The 22,023-nt window shown below is 40.2% G+C and overlaps 1 non-coding gene across 1 annotated transcript; it reads right to left on the reverse strand.

The window, feature by feature from the left end:
- Positions 1-250: 250 nt before the first annotated feature.
- On the reverse strand, positions 251-357 carry LOC132532886 (U6 spliceosomal RNA). Its single transcript, XR_009544809.1, has one exon. It is a non-coding gene; the product is annotated as a U6 spliceosomal RNA (small nuclear RNA).
- Positions 358-22,023: the final 21,666 nt, after the last annotated feature.

The raw sequence follows: 22,023 nt of genomic DNA on the forward strand, positions 1-22,023 counted from the left end.
CTTTAGCATTTTAAGTTAGACAAAACCCTGTCCACTCACTGCAGCTCTGCATGTGACATCAAATGCATGACGGAGAACTACCAGGTGGGTGTCAGGATGAAAGAACACACAAGGTGACATTTGTCCTGTACCTCTGAGCCCAACAAAAGTTTTCCCAAAAAAGAAAAAAAATCCAAAAAAAAAATTGTTCTCTGCTCTCCAGTTTTTCCAAGGCACTTTTACTTTTTTGCCATCCAGTTTTTTTTTTTTTTTAATTATGGAATGCTTCACGAATTTGTATGTCATCCTTGTGCAGGGGCCATGCGAATCTTCTCTATATTGTTTTAATTTTAGTATATGTGCTGCCAAAGCGAGCAAGCCACCCAGTTTATTTATTTATTTTAATTATTTAATTTTTTTTTCCTCCAGGGTTATTGCTGGGCTCGGTGCCTGCACCATGAATCCACTGCTCCTGGAGGTCATTTTTTCCCCCTTTTGTTGCCCTTGTTGTTGTAGCCTCGTTGTGGTTATTATTATTGCCATTGTTGATGTCGTTTATTGTGGGTCAGGACAGAGAGAAATGGAGAGAGGAGGGGAAGACAGAGAGGGGGAGAGAAAGACACCTGCAGACCTGCCTCACCACCTGTGAAGTGACTCCCCTGCAGGTGGGGAACCGGGGGCTCGAACCGGGATCCTTACGCTGGTCCTTGTGCTTTGCGCCACGTGTGCTTAACCCACTGCGCCACCGCCCGACCCCCAGCCACCCAGTTTATTGCTGAGGTTTGGCACTTGCATGCCTCCATTGGTCCTCATGGCCATCTATCTTCTTCTTATTATTTTTTGATAATGGTGAGAGACAGAGATATAGAAAGGGAGAAAGAAACAGGGAGGCTCAGAGGCACCCTGAAACACTGTTCCACTGTTTATAAAACTTCCCCCTGCTGGTGGGGACAGGGACTTGAACTCAGGTCCTTGCCCATGGTAATATGGCACTCTACTGGGTACACCACCACAGGGTCCCCAAAGGTGTGTGTTTATGAATAAGAATGACAACACAGTTGTCTTGGGAGAGAAACTGCCTATCTGGTATACTAAATTTAACAAGTTTGCCAATGTTGCATGTAGCAATTTCAGTCCATAAGTATACTGGAGGCTGGGGGATTGTGTACCCAGTTAAGAACACATAGATGTATGAACTGCATATATCAAAAAGGACAGCAGCAACAAATGCTGGAGAGGTTGTGGGGACAAAGGAACCCTTCTGCACTGCTGGTGGGAATGTAAATTGGTACAACCTCTGTGGAGAGCAGTCTGGACAACTCTCACAAGGCTAGACATGGACCTTCCATATGACCCAGTAATTCCTCTCCTGGGGATATACCCCAAGGACTCCATAACACTCAACCCAAAAGATATGTGTACACTTATGTTCATAGCAGCACAATTAGTGATAGCTAAAACCTGGAAGAAATCCAGGTGCCCAACAAGAGATGAGTGGCTGAGAAAGCTGTGGTGTATATACACAATGGAATACTACACAGCTATTAAGAACAATGAACCTACCTTCTCTGACCCATCTTGGATGGAGCTAGAAAGAATTACGTTAAGTGAGCTAAGCCAGAAAGACAAAGACGAGTATGGGGATTCCATTCATCGACAGAAGCTGAGAAAGAAGAATAGAAAGAGAAACTCAAAGCAGGATTTGACTGAATTTGGAGTAGGGCACCAAAGTAAAAATCTCTGGGTTGAGGGTGAGAGTGGATGCTTGGCATCACTGGGGTGCGGGGGGAGGATGGGGTAGGACACAGCCTTTTGGTGGTGGGAATGGTGTTTATGTACACTCCTATTAACTTGTAGTCATATAAATCACTAATGAATATGAGAGGGAAAAATTGATAGCATATATAAAAAGAACACATAGTACTAAGTGCAAGAACCTGCACAAGGATTCAATTTGAGGACCCCACCGCCACCCCACCATCTTCCCAGTTGCAGAGGGGAAGCTTCACTAGTGTTGAAACAGGTCTGCAAGTCTCTCTCTCTCTCATTTTCTCTCTGTCCTATCCAATAAAATGGAAAAAAAATGTTGCTAGGAGCCATAGATTCGTAATGCTGGCACCGAGTACCAGTGGTAACTTTGGGTGCTAAAAGAAAAAAAAAGAAAGAACAATTAAAAAAAAACTATGTTTATTTATTTTCCCTTTTGTTGCCCTTATTTTTTATTGTTGTAGTTATTATTGTTTTTGTTATTGTTGTTGGATAGGACAGAGAGAAATGGAAAGAGGAGGGGACAGAGAGGAGGAGAGAAAGACAGACACCTGCAGACTTGCTTCACCACCTGTGAAGGGACTCCCCTGCAGGAGGGGAGCCAGGGGCTAGAACCAGGATCCTTAAGCTTGTCCTTGCGCTTTGCGCCATGTGCGCTTAACTCGCTGCGCTACAGCCTGACTCCCAAAAAAGAAAATTTTTATAAAAAGTTGTCTATAGGAGCTGGGCACACCTGATTGAACAAACACTCACATTACCATATGCAAACACCTGGGTTCAAATCCCCTATCCCTACCTGCAGGAGGAAAGCTTCATAAGCAGTGAAGCAGGTCGGCAGGTGTCTCTCTGTCTCTCTCCCTCTCTATTTCCCCAACCTCTCCCAGTTTCTCTCTGTCCTATAAAATTAATTAACTAAATATTAAATTATTTAAATGTTAAAATGCATTAAAGTGTACCTATAGTTTTTAGCCTGTAGATCCCATTTCTTTTCTTTAATTTTAAATTTTTTTTTTTCCTCCTCCAGGGTTATTGCTGGGCTTGGTGCCTGCACCATGAATCCACCGCTCCTGGAGGCCATTTTTCCCCCCCTTTTGTTGCCCTTGTTGTAGCTTCGTTGTGGTTATTATTATTGCCCTTGTTGACGCAATTCGTTGTTGGATAGGACAGAGAGAAATGGAGAGAGGAGGGGAAGACAGAGAAGGGGAGAGAAAGATAGACACCTGCAGACCTGCTTCACCGCCTGTGAAGCGACTCCCCTGCAGGTGGGGAGCCGGGGGCTCGAACCGGGATCCTTACGCCGGTCCCTGCGCTTTGCGCCACATGCGCTTAACCCACTGCGCCACCGCCCGACCCTCCCCCCCATTTCTTTTCTTTAAAAGAATTATTTATTGGGGAGTTGAGCAGTAGCGCAGCAGGTTAAGCACAGGTGGGGCAAAACGCAAGGACTGGCATAAGGATCCCAGTTCGAGCCCCTGGCTCCCCACCTGCAGAGGAGTTGATTCACAAGTGACTTTCTCTCCCCCTTTCTGTCTTCCCTTCCTCTCTCCATTTCTCTCTGTCCTATCCAACAACGATGACATCAATAACAACAATAATAATAACTACAACAATAAAACAAGGGCAACAAAGGGGAAAATAAATAAATAAATAAATAAATATAGAAAAAGAATTATTTATTTTCAGTCAAATGAGGAGAGAAAACAAAGCACATGTGTGGAACAGACAGCACCAGGGATTGAACTGTGAGCCTCTGTTATGGAAGTCCTGTGCTCTACCATCTGATCCATCTCCCAAGAAGCTGAATACAATTTCTGTTATTTTAATTTCTATAAATTCTGAAACTCAATATTTAGCACCACAGGCTGCCTTCACCCTATCTTTTCCTCTGAGGGCTGTCCAGTTCCAAGAATTGCCAATTTTAGCAGTGGTTCTTTGGGTTGGTAGCCAAAGAGACATCCTTGGTTCTGCCTTTCCTTTCATTGTTGACACACACGTACATTACTTTGTTCTGCAGTATCCCTGACCCTTTTCTCAGTCCTGACCTTCTCCTACTCTTATTTCCATGCTATTTTGAGGTCGACAGGAAAGCCTTTGCGTAGTGGTAGCAATCTGTGACTCTAAGAGATTCTTTGAAGTTCTCCCAGATGATTCTTAGCCACTGCCAGAACACGGTGGAAGTCGTCAAGGCTTTGCTACTTCCTGGAATCTATTCCCAGGTCCCTCAGGCTTACCCAGACTGTTCTTTTCTCACTCTAGACCTACCTTGGTGGGAACACAGGGCTCAGTTCTCATGTCAATCACTCCAAGATTCCTCATCTCCTTCTTCCTGTGACATCTTTTGGAATTTTTCTTTCTCTGTTCTGGATGGAACACACCCCCACCCTTGTTAAATTCTGAGAATTGTCTCATATGTGGTATTTGCTCTGCTGTGAACATCCTTTCTTGAGGCAAAAAACAAACAAACAAACAAACAAACAAAAAAACCCCACTATCACCTTTTAACTCGAATGTCAAAAGGGGATAAAAAAGAATTGTCAGGAAGAGGGGGCCAGGTGGTGGCACACCTGGTTAAATGCACACACTACAGTGTGCAAGGACCTGGGTTCAAACCCATGGTCCCCACCTGTAGGGGGAAAGCTTCACGAGCGGTGAAGGAGGGCTGCAGGTATCTATCTCATTCCTCCTCTCTCAATTTCTCTCTGTCTCTTTTCAATAATAAATAAATGTTAAAAAACAGAAATGTCAGGAAGAAAATGTGCTTCAGTGAATTTAATATCATATAGTTACATCATATTTGTTGTATTTGTCACATAGGCTGCTACACCTTGCTTTTTAGCCACCAAGTTGCTGATGCTACTATGATGCCAACTTGACTTCCCTGGAACCCCACCTACCCCACTATAGAAAGATAGAAACAGGCTAGGGTATGGATGCACCTGTCAATGACCATGTCCAGTAGAGAAGCAATTACAGAAGCAAAACCTTTCACTTTTCTGCACCTCATAGTGAATTTTGGTCCATACTTTCAGAAGGAAAAAGAACAGGGAAACTTCCAATGGAGGGCATGGGATACAGAGTTCTGGTGGTGGGAATTGTACCCCTCTTATCCCACAATCTTGTCCATCATTATTAAATCACTAGTATGTTTTAATAAATAAAAATAAAGAAAAGCAAATATTCTGCACCCAGGTATCGTGGCATCACATGAATGACAGTGTCTATGGGTTCAGGAATTCACGAAGTTCTCAGAGAGCACTCCTTACACAGATTACTATGTTTCGCCTCTCCGTGCCTGTCTACATGAGGGAGGAGTTAACTCAACCTGTTCTGAGTACAAAATATTAGAGCCAATGTGTTATTTTAAAGATATTAATTTATTTTTGATAGCAACAGGAATTTAGAGGGGAAAAAGAAATGGTGGGAGAGAGAGAGAGACCTATAGCTTTACTTCACTGCTTGTGCAACTCCCCCCCCCACACACACACATCTGGAAAGTGGGGGTTGAGAGTGTAAAGCCTGCATTCCCTGGGCAGTGTGTTCTCTATTGGGTGAAACCCTGCCTTGCCCAGCCAACGTGTTGGCTTTCATAACAATTTGATAGCTAACATCAAAAGGCAAATATTTATTGATACTGGATACAGTGCAAGCATAAAATAATAAAATTCACGATCACTGAAACTTAAGTGATAGGGGATATTTTGCAAAATCAGGGCAATATTGCTTTGATCTTAAACTTGACCTTAAACCATTCCTGTTGACTTACCTGCTCCCCCATATAAGTTGCTTAACAGCTGTTACTGAGGACAGTCTAGGAGGAGAGTGGGAACATCTGATTGAACAGCAAGAGTCTCAGCTTTCTGCCATGGGCAGGTCTATATGGTGAGTGTCTCCCTCACACTCTTGGTGGGTGGTTGACTGTGGATTTACTAACACGGCTTCAATGTAGACAGACAGACTGCAAACATGGCTTCCATTCCCTATGTGTTCATTTTCCTGTGCCCAAATTATTTGCTCTGAGAGTGGAGTCCATTCTTTTCTTCCAGAGATACAATCACTCTCCTCACTCTTTTTTTTTTTTTTTTTTTTTATCCGCGCTTGATGCCTGCACTATGAATCCACTGCTCCTGGTGGCCATTTTCTTCTTCTTTTTTAATTGGTTAGGACAGAGAGAAATCAAGAGAATCAAGAGGGGGAGGAGACAAGGAGGGAAGGAGAAAGACAGATACCTGCAGACCTGCTTCAACACTTGTGAAGTGACCTCCCTGCAAGAGGGGAGCAGGGGGCTTGATCCCTGCGCTGGCCCTCTCACTTCAAACTTTGTGCACTTGACCCAGTGTGCTACCACCAGCCAATTACCCTTTTTCTTTTGTTTTAATATTTTATTTATTTATTGGACAGAGACACAGATAAATTGAGAGGGAGGGGGGAGATAGAGAGGGAGACAGAAAGAGCATCATTTGTGAAGCTTTTCCTTCAGGTGAGGGACTAGGGGGCTTGAACCTGGATCCTTGTGCATGGTAACATGGGCATTCTACTAGATGTGTCACCACCTGGCTCCCCTCCTCACTTCTTAAATAAGGACAAATAAGTGAGAGGATGGACGTCTGTAGCCTTTGGACTGATGTGCTTACATCTGTGCTGTCTCTGGCTTCTCTGTATTGCCAACCCTCTTAGCTGTGTGAGAGCTCAGCTAAGGTCAGTGGACTCAAGTAGCTGGTCTCTAGTCTACTCATGGTTGACATGTGCAAGACTTCAGCTTACATCAGCTTAGATGGTTCAGCTCAATGTAAACTGTCCAAGTGACTATAGATATGAGTGAAATCAAGCACTTGTGATCACATGGCCCTGCGGTAAGTTAGTCACTAGTTACTCATCAGATTGCACAATGATTAGCCACCACCCTACGTGACTCTGGGCAACAACACATCAGCCCTTCAATGTGCTGCCTGCTCTTTGACTAAACATGGGGAGGGTGCAGTGAGGGGCCTATAAAGGGTCTCACAGTGCTGCACCAGAGAAGACATTTGGGTGCTGATGTGGGTGTACGCAGGGCTGTTAGATATAGGTATCAGGTTGTTATCAGGTTGTAAGGAGCCCAATATCTGCTCGTGAGTCAGAATTTTAGGTGGGGAGAGTAGATGAACTCTCATATAATTCTAGCAAGACACACATTGGCTTAGAAACCACCATGCTCTTGCCCTTCGAAGTTGTCTTTGAATGAAAGGGAGAAAGAGAAAGAGAGAGAGAGAGAGAGAGAGAGAGAGAAGAAGAAGAAGAAGAAGGAGAAGGAGGAGGGGGGAGGAAGATGAGGGTGGGTGATGGTGTACCTGGTTGAGTGCACATGTTACAACACACAAAGATCCAGGTTCTAGGCCCCAGTCCCCACCTGCTAGGGGAAAGCTTCATAAGTGATGAAGCAGTGCTGCAGGTGTCACTGTCTCTTTCTCCTTTTCTATATCCCTCTTCTTCTTGATTTCTGGATATTTATATCAAATAAAGATAATAAAAAAAGATGAGAAGTGGGAGGAGGAGAAGAACATTGTATACTTTATAATCTAGGATTGGTAAGAGAGCTCACCTGGGATGGGCCTGATTTTCTATGTGTGCAGCCCTCACCACATGGTGGGGTGGGGAGGCTTTGGTGCTGTAGTACCTTTCTTTCTTCCTTTGCCTCTGTCTGCCACCCCAGGGTTATCACTGGGGCTTGGTATTTGCATAATGCCATAATTCCCAGTAGCCTTTTAATTTTTTCCTGGTAGAGTGTGTATATGTTTGAGAGAGATAGACAGAGATAGAGAGACAGAGATGAAAAAGGGAAAGAGGGACAGAGAGACAAAAGTGAGTGGAGATACCCACAGCACCATTCCACCACTTGTGAAGCTGTGTGTGGACTTGAATCCCAGTCCTTGGGAACCTATGGGCTCTACTGAGTGAGTACCTGTCCAGCCTGTGTCTCTTTCTATTTGAACAAGTTAACCCAGAGTGGTGAAACCCCAGGGAAGGAAAAAGAAAACAGACTGAAATCAACATTATTTGCTTCTTTGGTTTTGCCTCATTCTCCTCCCCTCCTCAAGACAGATTATTTATCCTCAGACACCTTTATTTTTTCTTTTCTATTTTAATAGGACAGACACTGAGACATTGAGAGGCGAGGGGAAGATAGATATGCAGAAAGAGAGATACCTGCAGTCCTGCTTCACCATTTGTAAAATGCCCCCTACCCCACCCTGCAGGTGGTGAGTGGGGGCTCAAACCCAGGTCCTTGGACATGCTAATGTGGACACACCACTACTTAGTCCTAATCATAAAATTCTAAATAGAAATAATGAAAGCCTGTTTTTGTTAGAGTTATTTACTGAGAAAGAATTCCCTGGCTGCACAAGTGGTTTAAAAATAACTCATGAAGGGTCAGGGAGATAACATAGCAAGTGTGTATTAGACCTGCATACCAAAGGTCCCTAAATCTTAGGTTCAATTCCTGGCATTACTACACATTAGAGCTGAAAATATTATGTTCACCCTCTCATCTCTCAATCTACCTCTCTCTAAAAATAAAAAAAATCTTTAAAAGATAACTCACAGAAATAGGCAAATGACCACTAACCAAATATAAAATATAAATAATCAAATATAAAATATAAATCACCACTAATCAAATATAAAACCACAGACTGAGAAAAATGATGAAAATGAATTGTGAGGAAGAATACAAAGGCCAAAAAAGATGTGTGTCAGGGAGTCAGGCGTCAGGAAGTCAGGCAGTAGCACATCGGGTTAAGTTCACATGGCACGAAGCACAAGGACCAGCATAAGGATCCTGGTTTGACCCCTGGCTCCCCATCTGCAGGGGAATCCCTTCACAGGTGGTGGAGCAGGTCTGCAGGTGTCTGTCTTTCTCTTCCCCTGTCTTCTTCTCCTCTCTTTATTTCTCTCTGTCCTATCCAATAACAACAACAATAAAACAACAAGGGCAACAAAAGGGAATATATATATATAAAAGAGATGAGTGTCAAGATGAGAAGGAAACCCAAGTCTATATTCGGAGAATAAGTAACTAAAGAAATGTGGTATTTTTTCCTCTTGGGTTCCAAGTTTGCTATATACAAATGCCCACAGAGGGAACTTTCCAGCTTTTGCAAACCATGAATTTTGACTTCAATGCAATGCAGTCTGTCTCTAGTAATTTTTGCAGTTGAATCTGCTCAAGATTCAGGAAGAAGTCATGGATCATTTGCCTTCATACAAAGGCAGAATGGCAGTGCAAGTTATCCTCTATTTAAAGGGACAATAGCAGTTGGCCAGGCACCTGACACACAAACCAGGAAGGAAACCAGCTAAATCATGCATAAGAGTGAGTAAGAAACCATTCCCAGGGGGTTTTTACAAGTCTACTGACTGCGTCCTCAATGTTCAAGCTCCAAAGGTTCTTCTTTCTGGGTCATGTTGCATATGGTACTTTTATAAAAAAAAATAAGTAACTTTAATTAAGGCAAATCAAGATAATTGAGTAATAATAAAAATAGTGGAACAGGTTAGCCAGGTTGGAATGACATAGCAAAATACAGCCAAGACTGCTTAAATAACAATAATTTCCTTCTTCACAGTTCTGAAGACTAAGTTGCCATCGAGGTTGGGTCTTTCTATGTCCTTACATAGTCATCTCTCTGTGCATGCCTGTGCCAATGACTTATTACTATTATTTATGTATTTTGGTTAGAGACAGAAGGAAATTGAGAGGAAAGGGGGAGAGATAGATAGATAGATAGATAGATAGATAGATAGATAGATAGATAGATAGATAGAACTGCAGCTCTGCTTCACCACTCAAAGAGCTTCTCCCTTGCAGGTGGGGATCAGGGGCTTGAACCTGGGTCCTTAGCATTGTAATAATTATGTTCATTCAGATGTGCCACCACCCAGCCTGCCCACCCCCCCCAAGATCTTTACATATAAGGGAACAGGTTCTGTTAGATGGGGGGTACTCTAATGGCCTCATTTTATATTTGATTGCCTTTTTAAAGAAGCCTTATTGAAATAAAATCATTCTCTGAGGTTCTGGGGCTTATGACTTTAACACATGTACTTCTGAGCAGCACAATTAAGCTCATGGTAACCAGTATAAGAAGACAGAGACTCACATTTTGCTCATAATATACACAATCACCACCTTATGATTGCTAAGTCAGAGATCTTTCATGTACTCATCTGCAAAATGCAGTAATAATCCTATCCAGCAGTAAAAGATTTGAGTTTAATTTCTGACATGTCAGTGGGAATAATATATGTACACAGAATATAATATTTAATTTTTTATCAGGAAGCATCAAATAGTCAAAGGCACAAAACTGAGAATGATTAAAGTCAGACATACAGAGTTAAAGTTAGATAACATAAATGGATTTAATGTATTGTAATGCCATTATTCAACAATTTTTTATTTGCTCTCATATATGGTGAGTATTATGGTGATGTTCTTGTTTATAAGAGGTCTTTTAGAACCTCTTTCATGGCAAGCTTGGTGATGGTTGCCTCCTTTAACTGTTGTCTGTCTGAGAAGGTTTTGATCCCTCCATCTAGTTTTAATGAAAGTCTAGCAGGATATATTATCCTTGGTTGATACCCTTTTGCATTCAGGGCTCAATAGATATCTTGCTATTCTCTGCTGGCTTTTAGAGTTTGAATGGAGAAGTCTGCTGATAGTCTTATGGGTTTTCCCTGTATGTGATTTTTATTTTCCTCTTGTAGTCTTTAGGATCCTTTCTTTATCTTTACTTCTTTTCATTGTAACCATGATGTGTCTTGGTGTTTTCACGTCTGGGGTGATTCTGTTTGGGACTCTCTGGGCCTCTTGAATCTTAATGTCCTTTCTATTGTTCAGGTCTGGGAAGTTTTCTTCTATTATTTCCTCTAGAATCTTTACTTCCCCTTCCTCTCTTTCTTCCTCTGGTAGGTCAATTATATGAATGTTACTTCTTTTGAGATCATCCCATATGTCTCTGTTGTTGTTTTCAGTGTCTCTCAATCTCTTTTTGAGCTCTTTTACCTCTTTCTAAGTTTTCTCTAGCTCATTCTCTGTATGGCTAATTCTGTTTTATGCTTCTGTTAGCTTGTTTTCCCTTCCCTCAGCTTCTTTCTTCAGTTCAGTTATAGTATTGGCATGTTCTACTAATTGGCCTTTTAGCTCAGCTATTTCAGCTTTCAGTTTTCTAATTACCTCAAGGTTGTGTTTTCCTTGAGGGTCCCATCTGTTGTTTCCCTAATTCTGATAGCCCTTTCCTCCATAGTTGTCTTCATTTCTGTGATTATTAGGTTTATTATTGCTTGCATACTTTTCTTATCTATGGTTACTTCTGACTGATTTGGAGTTTCTTCTGGGTTCCTGTCTTGATTCATTGTGGCAGCAGTTTTATTTGCTCTTGATTTAACCATTTTATTTCTATTGATGCTTTTTTTTAATTTCTTTGTTCTGTTGTTCTTCAGTTGTTGTGTTTTGAGTACAAGCCACGCTATATTAAATACCTTTATGACAAATGTGGTCACCTAACCTCAGAAATTATAACAATAATAACTTAAGCAAGGATTGATGCAGATCTACCAATACCAGTTAGTCAAAGAACACCTCCAGTCCAAGAAAAAATAGCAATGAAATCCAAAGGAAAAAGAAAGAGAAAGGAAAAAGGGAAAGCAAGAATAGACAGTTATGCAAATCTACTGTCCAGTGTCAATTCTAGGGATATCAAGAGGAGAAAGGGAAGTAGAGAAGAGTCATATACATTCATAGAGAGTCCACTCTGAGTCAGATTTCTTCCCCAAAATAATTTATAAATGAGTATCAGTGAATTCAGAAAGCAAAAGGAGGAAGAAAAGAAGTCAAGAACAAGAAAAAAAAAAAGAGCAGTGAAAGGAAAGAGGTTTTTTTTTTTTTTGAATTAGCTAGGAGAAGGAAAAAAGGAGAGTGGAGGGAAGAGGTAAAGAGAAACAAGTTCCTCTCATACTGGATAGGACACACAGTCACCTAGCAATGGAAAAAACAACAGTTAATTTTGGTCAACCTGATGAAGGATGGGGGAAAAGGGACACACATATATAATAATAGTAATAATAAAATAGAATAGAGTAAAAAACCATAATAGTCAGTTTGCAGCTTGGACTGCTCCAGATTGGCTGCAGGCAGCCTGAGCAAAGATAGTCAATTGTAAGAAGTATCCAAAAAAAAAAAAAATACCCTCCAGGTATTCTTTCTCAGGCAGGGGTGAATCTCTGATTGATCAGGTATTTTGTCACTCAAATAGAGCTCCAACCACTTAAAAAAAAAGAGATGGAAAACAAAAAGGAAAAGGCTTGGAATGACACCCATGGTGAGCCAGGAATCTTGGTAAAGAAAATAGCTTAGAGGGAAGTTTGCTAAGAGCAGCTGTCCAGACCCTGGGGGCTGGTTCTGGGGTAGGGGGGAGGGGTGAGCTTCAGAAATAATCAAAAGATTTCCTCTCTTTGTTCTCCTGGCTTCTGTTTTCTAACTCAAGATTGGTGTCACCCTTAGAACCCCTTATTCACCTTCCTGCTGACAGTCCAGTATCCTACCCTATCCAGAGAATCCCAGGTCACAAGCTGCTGCTTGTTTGAGCTCATGCCAGCCGCTGTTTCCAAGTTGCCATTTTGGTTCCACCTCAGATAACATAAATGGAATGATAAGATTTTTCCTTGATTTCTAACTCAATCAAGATTTATATCTCTTATAGATATTTCATGCAAATATCCCTACACTTATCTGGTTATATCTTATCTGGTTATAGATTATCTGGTTAATACATAAATATCAGTGGGGAAAAAAACACTGAATATTTTTGACTTGTCACAGCATTATGTGTTTGACCCAATTTTAAGGAAATAAACAAGATTTGATTTGGAAATAAAGGAGATGTTTAAAAACCCCAGAGACTGGGATAACTCACATTAATATTTTTGTTTGGCTTTTCATAGTTTCCATAAAAAGAATTCTACTCCCAGGAGTAATTTTTAGGTGCTTTTGAAAATTAATTTGTATCTATGATTATTTTGAACACTGGGAATTTCTTGAAGACATTAAGATTTCTATTTTGAAATTCTTCTTGAAAATTTTTCTGTCATTAAAGATTTTATTTTACTTTTTTATCCATTCAGGGCCAACGTACATGTATCAAAGAGAAGGATCTTATTTGAATATGTTCTGAAACAAATGGGAAATATTAAATGTACAAGAGACTGTGCACTGTACTATGTATGCAGCCTGGACAGGGAGTCAAGAGTGGATATTTTCTGTTTGCAACAACTGATTGCCATTTATGCATTTTTCTATTATGCACCAGGCAGTTCAGAAGGATAAACATGTTTCAGCTCTTAGTGAGAGAACTAAAGATTGGACAAGGTATATACTTTCATTAGTTTACTATCCAGCAGGTGATGAAAGCAATGCTCACATCAGTTCACTAGTTTTAAGTTGGTGCTGTTTAAAATCCATCAAGCTAGAAACACACTTTTTAGATTAGACACTGCCGTGCAAGAGGCTTAGAAAATTCTGGAAGGAAGAAGGTACCTTTATGAAAGAACTCAAAGTTCCATGTTCTGGTGTGGAGTTATGGCCTCTTGTTTTCTCACAAAATGAATAGATAAAGAAATAAACTTATGGGAGAAAGTTATATTTAAGTTAAATAATTTAAGGTGTTTCTAATTAATTTAACTGATCAAAGCTCAGTTGAAGTCTCCCTCTACATGAATTTGTTAATGTATAAACTAGACCAGAGCAGGAAGGCAGAACTGAGGCTGAGCTGATGGATCAAACTACATCAAAGGAGAGGAAATATAAACAGTGAAAGCAATCAAAGAAATAAGAGTAAAAGACAAAAATAACAGAACTTCAGAAAACAGGGAAGAAGACTAGCTAGACACATCAGATCAATAAACAAGCAATGTAGACCTGACCTAAGATGATGAGATTAGATAATTTAAAAATTACTCCTGGGAGGGACTTTTGGAGGTGTGGCTATATAGTAGCAGTAGCTACTATAGTTTCACTCTCCCTGATCAACTAAGAATAGCAAAGAGGATCAACTGAGAATGCAACAAGATAAGACTAAGTCTACTTTGGGAACCCATCAAGTAACAGATGAGTGTGTACACATGTGGCTCATGGACAGAGAGGGGTTTAAGGAGATTCCTGGGGCTAAAAGTTCATAGGTACTCAGTAGTGGCTAGTGCCAGTCTGGTAGTTTTCCAGTTGATTCACCACCTCTTGTCTGAGTTTTATCAACAGAAAGACTGCTGAAAGGAGGAGAGAAGCACCTAAAACTCACCAATTTACAACTTTGAGTCTCCATTGCTACTTCCCCTCAGAGGCTGGAATAGCAGCAGAGAACCCCTATACTGACTTGGTGGTGGTGAGTGGGTGGGGGGTGGAGAACTGGCTGGGTGACTCAGGAGAAGATCTACATTTCTGGTGGTCCAGAGGTGTGACTATATAGTGGGAGCCTTTCCAGACTGTTCTGATAAATTGGGAAACACAATAAATAATTTCCTCAGAACCTACTAAATACAAATAGGGTTTATTCAGAAACTCACAGGGCCAAAAGTGCTGAGCAGCTCAGCTCTGGCTGGTGGTGAGACAGGTGACTGGGCCCAGGTCTTTAGATCGTTGGGGCATGGGGGTCTCTTTACATAACTATTGTGCTACCTATGCCCCACCCTGTTTTATTTCTTGGTCATATGTGAGTGATTAAGCTGAAAAATCTACTAATAGTTAAAAAGCCCTCAGAATCCCATAACCCTGCAGGGTAAGTGAATAACATAACAACATAACATAACGTAATGTAACGTAACGTAACGTAACGTAACATAACATAACATAACAAGGTTCAGCCACTGGACTTCAACTCAGGGAATGAGGTAGCATTGAAACAACTGTACAACTGTTAAGCCTTAAATCTGTGAACTCTTAAGTACTGTAGTTAGACACAAAAAAATACAGGAAAGTGGCATTAGTGGATTGAAAATTAATGAGAGAGGTACCTCATAACACAACATATACAATGGTTATACCCAGAAGAATCATTGCAGAAATGAACCAGGACCAAAGCCCAGTTAAAAGTCCCCAAAAGGTAGAAGCACATAAGAATGAGGACAACATCCAAATACTAATTGAGGAATTAGTCATAGGAGTGAGGGAAACTTTTGAAAGTAATATAATCAGAATTGGGGAAACAACAAATGAAACTCTTAAAGAAAAATTAACCATCTTGAGGTAACTAGGGAGCTGAAAGCTGAAATAACTGAGTTAGGGGCACAACTAGCTAAACAAGCTAATACAATATCTGAACAGGGTAACAAAATAGCTACCAAAAACTGCAGAAGGGAGAAAACAGAGTGAGGCAGAAAACAGAATTAGCAAGATAAAGGATGAATTAGAGAAAACTAAGAAAGAAGTAGGAGAGCTAAAAAAGAGATTAAGAGATACTGAAGACAACAACAGAGACATATGAGATGACTTCAAAAGAAGTAATACATACATTAGTGGCTTACCAGTGGAAGAAAGAGAGGAAGGGGAAGAAAGCATTCTATGAGACATAGTAGCTGAGAACTTCCCTACTCTAAACAACATGAAGGGCATGAAGTTTGAAAAGTCCCAGAGGATCCTAAACAGAATTAACTGAGACTGAAAGACACCAAGACACATAATATTGAGAATGAAAATGAATAAGAATATAGAATACTGAAGGCTGCAAGAGAAAAACAAAGTCACTTACAGAGGAAAACCCGTAAGATTCACATAAGATTTATCCACATAAACACTAAAGGCCAGAGGAGAAAGATATATATTAAGCATTCAATGAGAAAGGCTTTCAACCAAGACTATTGTATCCTGCTAGACTGTCATTTAAACTACATGGAGGCATAAAAACCTTCTCTGACAAGCAAAATTTGAAGGAGTTAATTATCACCAGCCTAGCCCTGCAAGAAGTTCTGAAAGGTCTCCTATAAACAATCACATCACCATAAACCTGACATATATCAGAACACTCTATAAATTTAGGATAATGGCAATAAAATAAAATATCTTAAATCTATAATATCAGTTAATGTCAATGACCTGAGTTCACCTATTAAAAGGCAAACAGAAAGAAAGTGGATAAGAAAACCCAATCCAGCCATATATTGTCTGAAGGAATCCCATCTATTTCAACAAGACAAACACAGACTCAAAGTGGAAGGATAGGAAACTGTGCTTCAAGCTAATGCACCACAAAAAGGGTCAGGAACAACTATTATCATATCTGATTAGATAGACCTTAAAATAAATAAAATTAAAAAAATAAAATAAACAAAGTAATAGAAGATAGGGATGGATATTACTTAATGCTCAGAGGAACCATAAACCAAGAGGACTTAACAATTTTTATTTTTTATGTTTAAATTTTTTTATTTATTTAAAAAATGAGATATTACCAAAACCATAGGATAAGAGGGGTACAACTCCACACAATTCCCACCACCAGATCTCTGTATCCCCTTCCCTTCCCTGATAGTTTCCTATTCTTTATCCCTCTGGGAGTATGGACCCAAGGTCATTGTGGAATGCAGAAGGTGGAAGGTCTGGTTTCTCTAATTGCTTCCCCACTGAACATGGACATTGACTGGTTGATCCATACTCCCAGCCTGCCTTTCTCTTTCTTTAGTAGGGTGGGGCTCTGTGGAAGTGCAGCTCCAGGACACATGGTGGGTTTGTCTGTACAGGCAAGTCTGGTTGGCATCATGATAGCATCTGGAACCTGGTGGTTGAAAAGAAGGTTAACATACAAAGCCAAACAAATTGTTGAGTAGTCATGGACCTAAAGGCTGGAATAGTGCAGATGAAGTGTTGGGGGAGGCGCTCCTCCATGTTGTAGATAGCTTGTAGGCATATTTTAGTTATATTTCAAAGGGCCTGTAGCTATACTAGTTTTTTTTTTTTTTCTCAAAACCTGAAATAAGATATTCATGTGGATCCAAGTTACTGTTTGGGGAGGTGATGTCATGGCTGGAAAAGGAACAGAAATGTGGATCAGGGAAGAGAGTATCTCCCTAATATGGGGAAGGGGTATAAATATTGTTGACTGTAAACCTCATCAATTTGATTTGGTCTGGGGCCCATATTCAGCTTAGGAGCCTATGTGACCTCTGCATCCCTGTAGATCTGAGCTCACATTCTGTGGTCATGAATAGGAACATTCCATGCTGCCCCAGTATCAACCCATCTTCCTCAGGTGTAGCAAAGATTATGTTGTCTATCCTCCCTTTGGAGGATGGAACATTATCTACCATTGTTGATCCAAGTTGAGGGCAAGGTCCTATGGGGGCCCCACAAAGGAGTCTTTTTTGTTGTTCCTGATAGAGACCACCTGTAACAAAGGAGAGAGGTATTTATTTGAGGTCTAGGCCCATCATATCTGTTTGGTAATCTCAGGACTCCCTGAATAGGGCCCCAGCTGATGGGGTGGCCTCACAGTGACTAAAGAGTCATCATAAAGTATGCAAGGACTTAACAATTATTAACATCTGTGTATACAGTGAGGGTTCATCTATATACATCAAACATCTGGAAGAGTTACAACAATATATCAACAGCAACACAGTAATAGTAGGAGAGTTAAACACTGCACTGTCTCAACTTAACAGATCATCCAGGAAGAGAATTAATGAGTAAATGAGGGAATTAAATGAAGAGATAAATGAACTAGAACTATTGGACATTTTCAGAATCATTAACCCAAGAAAACTGGAATACACATTCTATTTATGTCCACATGGGAAATTTTTAAGCATAGACCATATTCTAGGCCACAAAGTCAGTGTCAACAAATTCAAGAGCACTGAAATCATCCCAAGCATCTTCTCAGACCACAGTGGAATTAAATTAACACTTAACAACAAAAAAATAGTAAAAGTTCTATAAAATGGAAAGTCAACAGTAAACTTCTTAAAAACTACTGGGTCAAAGAGGAAATTAAGGAAGAAATTAAAATTTCAAGAAACCAATGAAAATGAAGACACAAGCTATCAAAATATTTGGGACACAGCTAAGGCAGTATGAGAATGAAGTTCCTAGTCATACAAGCACACATTAGGAAACAAGAAAAACCTCAAGCAAACAACATGACTGCACACTTTAAGAGGAACAAAGGAATCCTAAAGTTATCAGAAGGACTGAAATACTTAAAATTAGGGCAGAGATAAATAACATTGAAAATAAGAGAACCATACAAAAGATCAATGAAGTTAAATGTTGGTTCTTGGAAGATTAAACAAAACTGGCAAACTTAGCCAGACTAGCTAAAAAAAGGGGGGGGGGAGAAGACTCAATAAATAGAATTGTAAATGAAAGGGGGAGATATCAGAATTTAGAATTAGATGAAATCCATAAATCAATTCCTTTTACTATAGCAACAAAACAATAAAATATTTAGGAATAAACATAACAAAAGAAGTGAAACACTGTATACAAAAATAATGAGTCATTATTCAAGGAAATAGAAAAAGACACAAAGAAGTGGAAAGATATTTCATATTTATGGATAGGAAGAATTAACATAATCAAAATGAATATACTACCCAGAGCCATATACAAATTTAATACAACCTTTGTAAAACAATAAATAAATAAACCAAATATTACTAAATGTAAAAAAAATAATACAATCTCCATTAAGGTCCCTTCCACTTTTTTTTCTAGGAGAATAGAACTAAAGTTATACATATTTATCTGGAACCAGAAAATACCTAGAATTTCAAAATAATCTTGAGAAGAAAGAACAAAACTGGAGGAATCACACTCCCAGATCTCAAATTGTATTATAGGGCCACTGTAATAAAAACTGCTCGGTATTGGAACATAAATAGACACACTGACCAGGTCAATAGAATTGAGAGCCTAGAAATAAGCCCTCACACCTATGGAATCTAATCTTTGACAAAGGTGCCTGGACTATTAAATAGGGAAGGGGGTGTCTCTTCAATGAATGGTGTTAGAAAAATTGAGTTGAAACATGCAGAAGAATGCAACTGAACCACTATATTTCACCAAACACAAACATAAATTCCAAATGGATCAAGGACTTGGATGTTAGACCCCAAACTATCAAATATATAAAGGAAAATATTGGCAGAACTCTTTTTCTTTTCTTTAAAAATTTTTTTATTATTGTTTTTATTTATTGGTTAGAGACAGCCAGAAATTGAGAGTGAAGGGGTTGATAGAGAGGGAGAGAGACAGAGAGAAACCTGCCACTCTGTTTCACCACTTGTAAAGCTTTCCCCCTGCAGGTGGGGACCAGGAGATCAAACATGGGTCCTTGCGCATTGTAACATGTGTGCTCAACCAGGTGCTCCACCACCCAGCTCCCTTGGTAGAACTCTTTTTCTGTCTAAATTTTAAAGGTATCTCAAATGATATGAATCCAATTACAAAGAAGACTATTACAAAAATAAACCAATAGGTTTGTATCAAATTAAAAAGCTTCTGTACAGACAGGTATCCATGGTAGGTGAAAATGTATACCTTAATGTAAAAGTGCGCAGCAGTCTTCAGTGACTTAATAAGTGAAGCAAGCAAGTAGAAAGACCTAAAAAAATATAGTTTTTAAAAATGAAACTATTAATCAAATAGCTTCTATTTAGGCCTAAATACCATCCTCACCTACTTCCTATTTCACTTCCCTCAATCATTCCAAGGCTAAACTTGTCAGACAAATTAAGGGCTATAAAAGTTGGATAAGGTATACTTTAATTATGACTCTTTTGGTCACTACCAGGCCATCCCATCATCTAGGGCCCTACTCAGGGAATCCTGGGAATCCCATATAGACATGATGGGCCTAGACCTCTAACAGATCCCTCTCACCACTGTCATTGGTCATTTCCATCAGGAACAACATAGTGGAACTTCTTGTGGGCCTCTACAAGACCTTGCCCTCAATATAGGTCAACATTAGTAGGGACTGCCCTGTTCTGTGAAGGGAGGATGGGCAAAATACCCTACCACTTGAGGATGATGGATCTGCAATGAATGCAGCCTAGAATGTTTCTCCCTATGACCATAGAATGTGAGCTCAGACCTATAGGGATGCAGAGATTACACAGGCTCATGTGCTGATCAATTTGATCATTTCTTTACTCATAGGTATGTGTTGAGGTCTTACTTCACTGTTATGGTGGTGACATTTATTTATTTTTTTCAGATAGATGATAGCTAGATAGACAGAACCACAGAATCAAATCTTCCTCTAATGTTGTGGAAGCAGTTTGAAAATGGGTCATGTAGGGAGTTGTGAAGTAGTGTAATGGGTTAAGTGCAAGTGGAGTGAAGCTCAAGGACCTGAGTAAGAATCCCGGTTCAACTTTGGATAGGGCCCACTTTCCCGTATGCCTCTCCCAATCCATATCAAATAATATTGCATCTGCCGATTGCAACCTAATCAACACAATGATTGCCACCTCAACATGCTTCACCTCAGACTGTGTCCAGAGACTTCACGTGGGGAATGACTACCCTTCAGCTTCATTACTTGGGTGAGACCTTTCCTTTCATAGTACTCTCTAATTCCATACCAGGTGGTTCACTTTCTAACAAAGTCCCAAAACGTAGATATACACTAGTTTCGGTGAGAGAGAGCATATGTTCACACGTATCCATAAACTACTGCAAAATATATACCTGAAAGCAGAAGTACACTAGAGTTTGCAGTGAGTACCCCCACAACACTTCCTCTCCACTATTCCAAGCTTTGGGTCCATGATTGCTCAACAATTTGTTTGGCTTTGTATGTTAACTCTCTTTTCAGCCACCAGGTTCCAGATGCCATCAGGATGCTGGCCAGGCTTCCCTGGACTGAAGACCCCACCAATGTATCCTGGAGCTCCATGTCCCCAGAGACCCACCCTAATAGGGAAAGAGAGAGGCAGACTGGGAGTATGGATGACCAGTCAATGCCCATGTTCAGTGAGGAAGCAATTACAGAAACCAGACCTTCCACCTTCTGCAACCCACAGTGACCCTGGGTCCATGCTCCCAGAGGGATAGAGAATGGGAAAGCTATCAGGGGAGGAGGTGGGATATATGGAGATTGGGTGGTGGGAATTGTGTGGAGTTGTACCCCTCCTACCCTATGGTTTTGTTAATTTATCCTTTCTTAAATAAAAAAAAATAAAAAAAAAGAGAATCCGGGTTCGAGTTCCTGCCTCCCCAGTTGCAGAAGAGTCGCTTCACAAGCGGTGAAGCAGGTCTGTAGGTGTCTATCTTTCTCTCCCCCATCTGTCTTCCCCTCCTCTCTCCATTTCTCTCTGTCCTAACAATGACAACAACAATAACTACAACAATAAAAATAACAAAGGCAACAAAAAGGAATATATATATATATATATATACTATATATATAGTATATATATATAAAATGTGACATGTGCACAGCAGAGGAGTTAAGCTGGCCCACCAATCCATGATTTTTGACATGGACCCAGATCGTGATCATAATGAGAGATAGCCCAAGAAAGGGCTTTGTTTCTCTGAAAACATAAAATAAGTGTTGCCTTTGCAATCTTACTTAATAAAATGAAAAGGAAGAAAGAAAAAAGTAAATCTAAATGGATAAACCTATCACATGTAATTTACTTCTACTGACCAATTTCTCAGAGGTTAAAAATGTGATTCTGGGGAGTTGGGCGGTGGCATGGATTAAGCGTAGGTGGCGCAAAGCGCAAGGACCATTGCAAGGATCCCAGTTAAGCCCCGGCTCCCCACCTGCAAAGGAGTCTCTTCACAGTCAGTGAAGCAGGTCTGCAGGTGTCTATCTTTCTCTCCCCCTCTCTGTCATCCCCTCTCTCCATTTCTCTCTGTCCTATCCAACAACAATGACAACAATAATAACTACAACAATAAAACAAGGACAACAAAAGCAAATAAATAAAAAAATAAATAAATGTGATTCCTACACGTCATTGGCAATGCCCCCACCATTGAGCAGATCCCTGGTGCACTAAGGACAAAACAACCTTTGCTGGAACATTGGAGGCTGACACCCATCTGTGACTCAACACAATACCTTGTTGACAGGTAAAAAAGAAAGAAAGAAAGAGAGAGAGAGAGGGAAAGAGAGAGAGAGAGAAAGAAAGAACGGGTAAGCTATACCACTTAATGGGATAATAGTTTTCCGGGGCCATTTCCCAAAGTCCCTAGGATCAGAAGATTGTTTTATTTTAAAGATTTTTAAAAAAATG

This window comes from Erinaceus europaeus, chromosome 14, assembly GCF_950295315.1.
Source record: "Erinaceus europaeus chromosome 14, mEriEur2.1, whole genome shotgun sequence".
Taxonomy (NCBI): domain Eukaryota; kingdom Metazoa; phylum Chordata; class Mammalia; order Eulipotyphla; family Erinaceidae; genus Erinaceus; species Erinaceus europaeus.